Genomic DNA, 10,179 nt, shown 5'->3' with positions numbered 1-10,179 from the left:
GGGCAGCACTGTCTGCAATTCCAGCCCCTAGAAAGAGGTGAAAATGAGTGTGCAAGCAACCCTTTTTTGGAACCTTTATCAACTCTAATCTCCTCAATTTATTCTAAACAGCTAAAGCAACTCTATCTTCTACCAATGACCTACTTAACCACACCAAGAAATCTGATTCAACAACTGTGTTTCAAATGCATGTAGATAAAAACCATAATGCTGAAAGAAAGATAACAATACAAAGGAAGGAGGCCTTAGGCTCTCAGGTTGGGCCGAAACCCGAGAGCTATGGCTCCTTTAAGAACTCAGAACTGAACTCAAATCTGCCTGCTTTCCAATAAAAGATAATAATCATAAGTCAAATAACATGCCAATAATGGCTACAAAAGAGAAAAACAGAGCTAGCAGCTCGTAGTCCAGAATGTGCAACAAGGTTTCAAAAGTCCTTTTCGAAGGCTAAAGCCCTATCATTTATACATCTTGAGGCCCCAAGATGGCCTCCTAAATCAGTGGGGCTTGGCTGACCAAACTAAGAGTGAACTGCTGCTTCCTCAAAATCCATTTGGCTGCCTTCTAGATCTGGTTGTGGTGGCTGTCAGAGCTCGGAGTTGGGGGTGAAAATCCCAAGGAAGGCCATTTAATGCTGTGGACAACCCTCCTGCGAATCCTCAACCCCATCTTCGCTATCTCCTAGCCCTCATCTGCGTGGTTTTGCTCCATTAAATGTCAAAAAAACCTGAAATAATCATGTGTTAGCCACCTAGGAATAGTGACTGCCCTCATTCGTACAAATGACATAAATATACTAAAAAATGATGCATAAGTTATGAAAAATGAAAGATTAAGCAGAGGTAGTTAGGCCAAATGAGCCCAAAATGTTACCAAATTTGGGGCTCATCATCACCCCCCAGCTAAAATGATTGCTCATCCTTGAGTAACTAATCCAGCTCCTCGTCCTTCATTTCTTTCACTGCCACCCTGACATCCCAGGCCTCTGAAGTGGTCTCCTCCTCACTGGCATGGAACCCAGCCTTCCTTTGCACCTCTTCCCGCTGCTTTTTCTCTTCTTTTTCTGTGCTGCCTTCCATCAATCCTAACAGTAGAGGTGGGCTTAGCTTTAGGCCAATCCAGCTGGCTTGAAGGTTCTGTATGGACTTTTTGTAGAGGGGAACCCGTGCTAGAGCTTCCCTCATTTGAGTTGGAGTATGATATTCTCTGATTTTAAGGCTTTGGGATAATGTGTTCCATCGGCGGGTGCAAGCATGAACACAGTTGTCCCCTAACAGTCGCTCCATATCCTGGAAATGTGCTATGGCCTGTGCCTGCTGATCCATGTATTTTAATAAAGTTTGAGGGTTGGTGGCTAGGTGTTGGTGGGCCGATATCAACGCAGTGGGATCCCCTAGCTCTGCTCTGATCAGCAGTGGCTCATGTAGTTCTCGGTCCATGACCTCCTTGACTTCTGATGCCCTCTTTTCTTCATGGTTCAACCATGAGGCAAGTGCCATCAATTGCATATCCCCTACAACTGTGTTGGGATCCCATGTAGTCACGTTAGCAAGGGCCAAATTATGGAGATAGAACTCCGAGAGTTTGGCCTTATCTTCTGATGAACTGCTATTACATAATGCTGTGAACTGTTGGGGGTCTTGGAGCTGGGAGATACCCCTCTCTGCTAATGAATTTATCTAAAATTGCAGCCACTGGTCTCGTAGGTACAGGCCATAGGATTTGTTCGGCTGTCTGCATTGGAGAGCATCCATGGCCCAACTGGCCATGCAAGCCAGTTGTGCCTCTTTTTGCTGCAACTGTTGTTTGAGAGCTTGTATCTCGATTGGTGCTTGCAGTTCCCCTTCCTGTAGATGCGAGGTTGGCTCCCCAAGACCAACTTGTAGTCTTTCTCTGCCTTGATGTTCTCCTGTAGTGTCCCCTGAGGATGTGCCCTTTTCCTTCTTCAGCTCCTGTAGCTGCAGTCTAAGCTTCTCATTTTCTTCCTGTAGGAACACCCGCTGTAAGTTTGCCACGTGTTTGGCCATAGCTAATTCTTTTCGTGCCTCCTTGAGTTGTTCCTCCTAGGGGCCTATGTCTGCCACACCTTTTGATTTAGCTATTTTCATCCACGTGTGGGTTCGTACCCTTTCTTCCTCCAACGCAAATAAAAGTGGCACAGTGAATTTCTGTGGTATAATTTTTCCAGCTTCTAAGAGGTTATAATATGAGCTCAAACTTGGCTGGGGACTAGGCTCCGGAATATGCTCTTTTTCTTCTTCCCTTGGTGGCTGTACTTCGTTTTCCCTAAGTGGTGATGAGGGTGCCTCTCCCTCCATCCTCTCTGTCTCCTTAAGCCGGGCCAAGGTTTCCTGTAGAGCGGCCTCAACATCCTGTAGCCGGGCTTTTGAAGCCAACCGGTCCATCCTCTCCTTCCAAGTAGTCGTCTTCGGGCTCCCCCCTCTCATAAGTGACTGATATATTTGAGGGTGACCTCTCCCTTGGCGAGGTAGGAGTATCGTCTATAGTAATTGGGCTGTTGGATGGAGGTTGGGGCTTGCCCGTTTTGATTCTCACACTTCTCCTGGCTTTGAAGTATAGAGGGATCTCCCTCTTTCGTTTTTCCTTCAGCTTAGGAGGTGTACTAAGGGTAGCCAACCTCTCTTGCAAGAATGTTGGCTCTCCTTTCCTTTGGTTTCCCTTTCTCAGGGCTTCCTGTAGAAGGCCCTTTATCAGCTGATTTCTGGCTTCCTGTAGAAGCTGTTTTTGGTTTTCCTGTAGAAACAGGTGGCACCGTTTTAGCTTGTTTGACTGCAGGGGCTTTGCTTTTTGACTTGGTTGGGGCTGCTGTCGAGGTGCCTTGACTGACGTGGACCTGCTCAGTCTTGTCCACCCTACTTTGTAACCTTTTCTCCCTGGGTGTCAATGTGGATTTGTCATCCTTCTCTTCGGAAACCTTTTTCTCTTGTTTCCCTTTTTGCTCTTTCTTTGGTGCTTTGGCCGTGGGTTCTTGGCCTTTCCCTTTCTTCTCTGTGTGTACTGACTCCTTTTCCTCGCTGCTAGAGGAGGTGAGCTCCTCGGTCAACATTTTGATATCGCCATCCTTAGTCAAATTCCGGAAGGCTTCCCACGAGAGAGGGACTTTGTATGTGTGGAGTGCATCTTCCACGAGGAGCTTAATGAGCCCGTGATGAGCTACCTAGTCTGGCGTGCCTTCTTTTAACTTGGTGGCACATTCAGTCATAGACTGCAAGAGAAAGTAGGGAATACTTAGTTTTATTTCTGCAGGTAGGTCCATCTGATGTCTCAATTCAGTGAGTAGCCGGAAATGGTACCCATACACAATGTTGAACCGTCCTTCGAATGTGATGTATTTCATAATTTGGAGGCGGACCTCACTCCAAAGTGGCTATAATCTAGCTCTGCAAACCCCGTTCTTATCCTCAGAGAATTGCTCCTCTGGTGGGAAGAACTCCCTTATAGCCTTTTGGCCTAATTTCCTCTCCTCCTTGTCCCACGATACCCCCATTGGGAGCTCAGTGACTCTGCTGATGAACTGTGGGGTGAGTCTGAGATTCAAACCCCTAAAATTAACAATGGCCAGCGTTTTTGATTTTGGTTTCAACGTGCGCAGGAACTCCTCTGCCACCTCATCATCATAGCCATGAAGTTTGTCGCAGAACGACATCCATCGCGCCTGAGTGAACAATTTTACCACCTCAGGGTTCTCCCTTAGTTTCTTTGAGTCTGTCGATTCCTTTCTGATGAATCCACCTGGCATGGTGAAAACCTGCTATGTTAACCGGAGGTGGCGGGTGCATATCAAAAGATGGCCTTTCAGATTTCTTTGGGACAGAGCGTAGAATTACGCCTCTGTCATGCACGTAATTCGTGAAGATTATCTACAGATGAGCCTTGACAGGGGCTCAATTATAAATCACATCATGTAGAAAACCCCACATATACTTCGACAACAATTCATGCAAAAGGAAGACGACGCTTGAAATTTTATGCTCAGACTTTTTGAAGACGTCGACTTCACCACCCTTTTAACCAATTGCATGGGAGGAATAGGTTCAGGCTTACCTTTTCCAATTCACCACCTTTGACGTGAAGGAACCAATTTTCCTCGTGGTAGTGAGCTTCATGTAGCGTAGCTTTCCTGTAGGAGTAGCGCACAGTTTCTGGAGAGCACGGCAGTGGTTCTGTGTCCTCTGTGCCGCTACCAGACATTCGAACAAGCCGAAGACTTGGAGTAACGAGCTTCAGAGAAATTCGGACACTCACTTGACTTCCGAACGACTGATGATAAATGAATGGAGTGGCGATCCAACCGGTAGATTTGAATCCCGACCAAACTCGTGATGCGGGGGTGAGCTGTCCCTGCCGGACCGTTGGACGACGTCACCTACTCATTTCACTGCAAATCTCCCCGACTGCCGCATCATTCCCCGCAGATCTGCCACCACCATTTCCGTTAAATCGCACTTCTCCCCGACTGGACGCTTCTCACGTGTCCACTACCGGTTTTGCTTGCCACGACCACCACTTTCCAAATCCGGCTAGACCATCTAACTGGTCGTCGTGGCCAGTTGAATGGCCATTCGACTGCTCAACCCATTCATTTCCATACTTGCAAACATTCTAAAGTATTATTCATGTAATTTGACGAAAGAAAGGGCGTGGCACTTACCTGTGCGGCCACGACATGATTTCCAGGTTTCAGGACGATGGTGATTAGATTTGCTCGCTGCTGCTATTTGCATAGGCCCGGGGGTCCTTCCTTGCTTACTGCCACTGATGACGAAGCTTGTGACTCGGCTACATGTGCCGACTCTATGTGTTGCAGGCGATTTGATGGTGTACACTCTGGCTGGCTGAACTACTACGAGATTCCTGTAGGATGTCCTGTAGCAGTTTTTCCTTCTCGGGTGCATGCTAAGACAGTGGAGACGGTGGCATCACGGTCATGATAGCAGGGCGCTCGGATGGCTTTGATAAGTATTGCATGGTATCTCTGCATCTTTTTCCATTTGAGAATCACTTCCTCTGATAATTCAATGTTTAGATTTGACTGTGCAGGTGTTTCCATTGCATGGCAACTGGGGTGGTAGAAGGAGGTGACAACAGTGCGTGATGGAGAAAATATTAGCTTGCATGCCTCCATTCCGGCCTGGGGCATTAGATCTCCCCACACAATTAATTCTGGGCCGTCCAAAACTTCTACAGGAAGTTTCCTGTAGAAATACAGAACTTCCTGTAGAAAGTCCTGTAGCTTCCTGTAGAAGACTAAACTGTGATCAAATTGTGCCCAAACCTTGGAGAAGATGAGTGTTTCCGGAGGGGGTGCTGGTGAGGTCACCTGGTAGCATAGTAAGGACCCTTGTCTTTGAGTTGAGGGACCTCTTTTCCTTCATAGAATACCTGCAACCTGCATGCATTGCCACATTGTGAACTTGCTTTCCCTGTTTTTTTTTTGAAAGACAGCAGGGGCGCCTCCATGAGGTTTTCACACTTACCATATGCCTTGAGCGCCTCAAAGAGGTTTTCACTCAAGGGTTTTTTTCAACCACTTTCAGGAAGATAGTAGGGACGCCTCAATGAGGTTTTCACCCCTACCATCTGCCTTGGGAGCCTCAGAAAGGTTTTCACCCAAGGATCTTTATTTTTTATTTTTTATTTTTTTTAAGATCTTAAAGGTATTCCCAAAACAGAGGCAGAACCCTTCTCGATGACCAGCACTAATTTTTCCACGGTCTTGATGAATTCTTGCCTTGACAGAGGCTTTCTGTAGATCTTCAACCGATGCCCATTGACAAGCATAGGGATGGCCTGGTCATCAATGGTCCGAATAAGAATAGATCCATTGTCATTACATTTTTCCACTGCATATGATCCCAGCCATCTAGTTCTCAGCTTCCCCTTGAAATATTTATGCCTGGAATCATACAACAGTGCCCAATCTCCCGGCTGAAATTGCTTGTCATTGAGGTGTTGGTCATGCCACACCTTCCTCTGAAGTTGAACCACATATGAGTGAAGAAGGGCCTGCATTCGGTGCTCGTCCAATCCATTCAGCTGCAATAACCTTTCTTGTTGGGCATGGCTGAGATCTAGGTCCAGCTGAGCTGCCATCCTCAAAGTGTTGTACTCGAATTCAATTGACAATAGAGCTCTCTTCCCATAGACCAGCTCATAAGGTGTGAAGCCGGTTGTGGTCTTCCAAGTGGTGTTGTAAGCCCACATGGCCTCAACCAGACGATCTGCCTAATCTTTTCTACTGCTGCTCACCACCTTAGTCAAGGTCCCTTCCAATGCTCTATTGGTGACTTCCACCTGCCCATTTGCCTGAGGATGATAGGGGGTGGAAGTCCTATTCTCGATTTTGTGATGAGCTAGCAGGTCTTCAATTAAGTTGGAGGTGAACTGGCTTCCTTGATCAGTGACTAGCTCTCTTAGGTAGCCAAATTTGTAGAAGACGTTTTCTCTTAAGAACTCGGCCACCTTTTCTTCTGTCGCTGCTTTGATTGCCTTGGTTTCCGCCCACTTTTTCAGGTAGTCTGTGCACACAATGATGTAAGACCTCTGCCTCAAAGGAGGATTGATTTGACCCACAAAATCCATACCCCACTTCTCAAATGGCTCAGGAGTCACTTGAGGTTGGAGAGGCATTTCATCCCTTGGAGTCGGTTTCCCCATCCTTTGGCATCGGTCACACTGGCTGATATACCTTCTGACATCTTGATGAAGCGTGGGCCAATAGTAGCCTGCCTGTAGGATTTTGAAGGCAGTCCTCTTTGCTGCAAAATGTCCTCCACAAGGCCCGTCATGACAGGTGAGGAGGATATCAAAGACTTCCTCGTCCCTTACACAATGACTTAAGATCTGATCAGGGCCAAGCTTGAACAGGTTGCCCCCGATCCAAGTGAATGAGGCACTCTTTCTGACGATTCTGCTCTTTTCTCTTGAGGATAAGTGCGGAGGGAACTGTGCTGAAACAAGGTAGTTTTCTGTATCAGCAAACCATGGAGAGAGTACTGAAATAGCAAATAGTTGTTCATCGGGCATCTGGTCATCCACTGTTGCATCCTCATCTGTAGGTAAATCCAATTCAGACAAAAAGTCAGCAACAACATTTTCTTTACCTGGCTTGTCAACAATAGTCAAATCAAACTGTTGCAACAAAAGTAACCATCTAATAATACGCGCATTCACATCCGATTTATTCATTAAATATCTAATTGCAGCATGATCAGTGTGTACAAATGTTTGATATCCAGTGATATAATGTCGGAACTTGTTCAGTGCATGGACCACGGCCAAGAATTCCTTCTCAGTCACAGTGTAATTCAGTTCTGCCTTAGATAAGTTTTTGCTGACAAAGTAAATGGCATATGGAAGTTTTTGTTCAACTTGTCCTCAGGCTGCCCCTATGGCTTTTTTCGAGGCATCAGTGTGGATGTGGAAAGGTAGGGCCCAGTTTGGACCTCTCAAGATCGGGGCAGACACCAACTTGTCCTTTAATTCATTCAGAGCCTTCTGACAATCGTCAGTCCATTTAAACTCAGCATCTTTTGCCAAGAGGCTAAACAATGGCGAGGCTAGCTTGTAGAAGTGTTTAATGAATCTATTATAATATCCTGCTAATCCTAAGAAACTTCGAACATCTCTTACCTTCTGAGGAGGTGGAACCTTCTTGATGAGAGTAATTTTGTTAGGATCCACCTGTAACCCTTTGGCAAGAAATGGAATGGCCTAGCACGGTCCCTTCAGTCATCAAGAATTCACACTTTTCAGGACTAAGGGACAGGTTCATCTCAATGCACTTGGTGAGGACTTTTCCCATATTGGACAATGCTTCCTGGAAGTTGGACCCATAAGGAGTGAAGTCATCCATATAGATTTCCACCGAATCATGGACGAGCTCCAAAAAGATGCTTAAGACGGCTCTCTGGAAGGTGGCAAGAGCATTGCATAGTCTAAAGGGAAGAACTCGGTAGGCAAAGGTACCCCAAGGACAAGTGAAGGTGGTCTTATCTTGGTCTTCCGGGTTGATTTGGATCTGGTTATACCCGCTAAACCCATCTAGGAAAGAGAAAAACTTCTTTCCTACCAGTCCATCCAACACTTGATCTATGAAAGGTAGAGGAAAATGGTCTTTCTTGGTAGCTTTGTTCAGTTCTCGGTAGTCCACACAGATTCTCCACCTCCCATTTTTCTTGGGAACCAACACCAAAGGGGACACCAATTCGCTATCTGAGATGGGGTAAATGAATCCGGCATCCAACAATTTTTGTAGTTCTTCCTTGATGATGTCCTTAAGGGCTGGATTCATTCTCCTTTGGGGTTTCCTAACCGGTTTACAGTCTTCTTTGATGTAGATGTGATGGGTACAGACCGAAGGATGAACTCCTTTCATCTCCTTATAGTTCCAAGTAAAAGCATCTAGATGACTGGCCAACAGACTACACAGCTCCTTTTCCTGGGAAGGAGATAGGGAGGAGCTGATCTTTAACGTTCTCTCAGGACTGAAATCCACATTTTTGACTCTGGGAGTGACAGGGTCGGTCACACAAAGGTCCACTAAGGTGCTGGCTTGGGCATCCTCCACCAATTCCTCTCAGGACAATGCACTGGGAGGTGGAGTCTGGATCAAGGTTTCAATCAAATCATCCTCTGTTGGGAGGCCTCCCCTAGTGGTGTCTAGGGTGCACAAAGGTGCTGAGTACATGTCTTCTTCTCCTTCCTCCAACCAAAGTGGTAAGTCATGCTCTAATAAGGGTTGGGCAGGAGGGTACAGGACTAGCTGCTTGGACATAGGACCATTTTTGATGGTCATGTTTCTTGCACGGCAGCTTATGTAAGCATCTGCAGTGGCTAACCAAGGCCTTCCCAAAATGAGAGGGTATCCAGTAAGCTTTTCCTTTGGTTGCAGAACTAAGAAGTCTGCAGGGTACTCCCAAGAGTCAATCGAGACCAAGACATCCTCTACGATCCCTTCGGGAGTCACGGTGGAGCGATCTGCTAGTTGTAGGACTGTCGAGGTCTTTCTCAAGGAACCCTGGAGGTTGAGTTTGAGCATGGTGTCCCTGGTAATCACATTAATGGCAGCCCCCAGATCAATCAATGTGTGAGGTATGATGGTGCCATTGATGTGGACATACACTATAGGACTCCCAGGATCCAGATACTTTGGGCAGATGGCCTGCCCCAACATAAGATCAGACAGTTGTCCCATGACATTGATGGTTGAAGCATCTCTTTTTCGCCTGCCTGGGTGTCTGAAACACTTTTCCTTAACCAGTTTGTTGTATATCGGTACATCTTTGATGGCTTGGAGAAGTGGTATCCTCACACACAACTGTTTGAGTTCTCCCATAAGCTCTTCCTCCTCTGGGTTGGGTTGCGTGGTGGTCGTTAGTCTCTCAGGAAAGGGTGGAATGGCCTTTGGTTCACTTTCATGTTTATCTTCCTCGTCCTCTGGGGGAGGAGGTTGACGATCCAGAAGAGTCTTTCCAGATCGCAGATTGATCTCCTGGATCTCCACAACATAGGTAGGGCATGATGTTTCCCCAGTATATACCTGCTGGGCCTGTCTGTTGTTGGGGTTCGGGTTCGGTTGAGCAGGAATTTGGGGCTGCCTTGGAGGAGCAGGAGGTAATGGTTGTGGTTGAGCTGGTGGTGGAGGCAAAATGGCGGGAGGAGTATTGTACTGGGGCCTCCACCCCGGTTGAGGTGCATTCCACTGAGGCTATGGCTGGGCATGTGAGTGAAACAAAGGAATAGTGGGCTGAGTATGGTACTGAGGTGGGTAAGACCATGGAGGAGGTATAGACCAGGAAGGATGAACAGGGGGTCCCCAGGAAGGCATAGGAGCAGATTGGTTGGGGCTGTAATAGGTTTGGGGTGTCCCTTGCATCCCCTGTTGGTAAGGTCTAGGTCCATGTGGCCTTCTTTGGTTGAGGAAATAGAGAGGTTCAGTAGGCGCTTCTGTCCCTTGATACATGGCTTTAAGCCCAGGTAAGGTTGGACATTGGTTTGTGGGGTGGTCCTCCTCACAGACAAAACATACCTCAACCAAATGTAATGGGAACTCATTCTTGGGGTGTTTCCTTGTACACCTAGGGTAGAAAATAGCTAAAGCCCTCTCAGCTTCCTCTTTCTTCTGTTGGATTCGGAATGTATCAAGTTGCATGGCGA

The sequence above is a fragment of the Pinus tabuliformis genome, chromosome 2_2 (assembly GCF_031772625.1).
Source record: "Pinus tabuliformis cultivar Carrire ecotype Pingquan chromosome 2_2, CPIR1, whole genome shotgun sequence".
Taxonomy (NCBI): domain Eukaryota; kingdom Viridiplantae; phylum Streptophyta; class Pinopsida; order Pinales; family Pinaceae; genus Pinus; species Pinus tabuliformis.
This window is presented reverse-complemented; position numbering follows the sequence as displayed.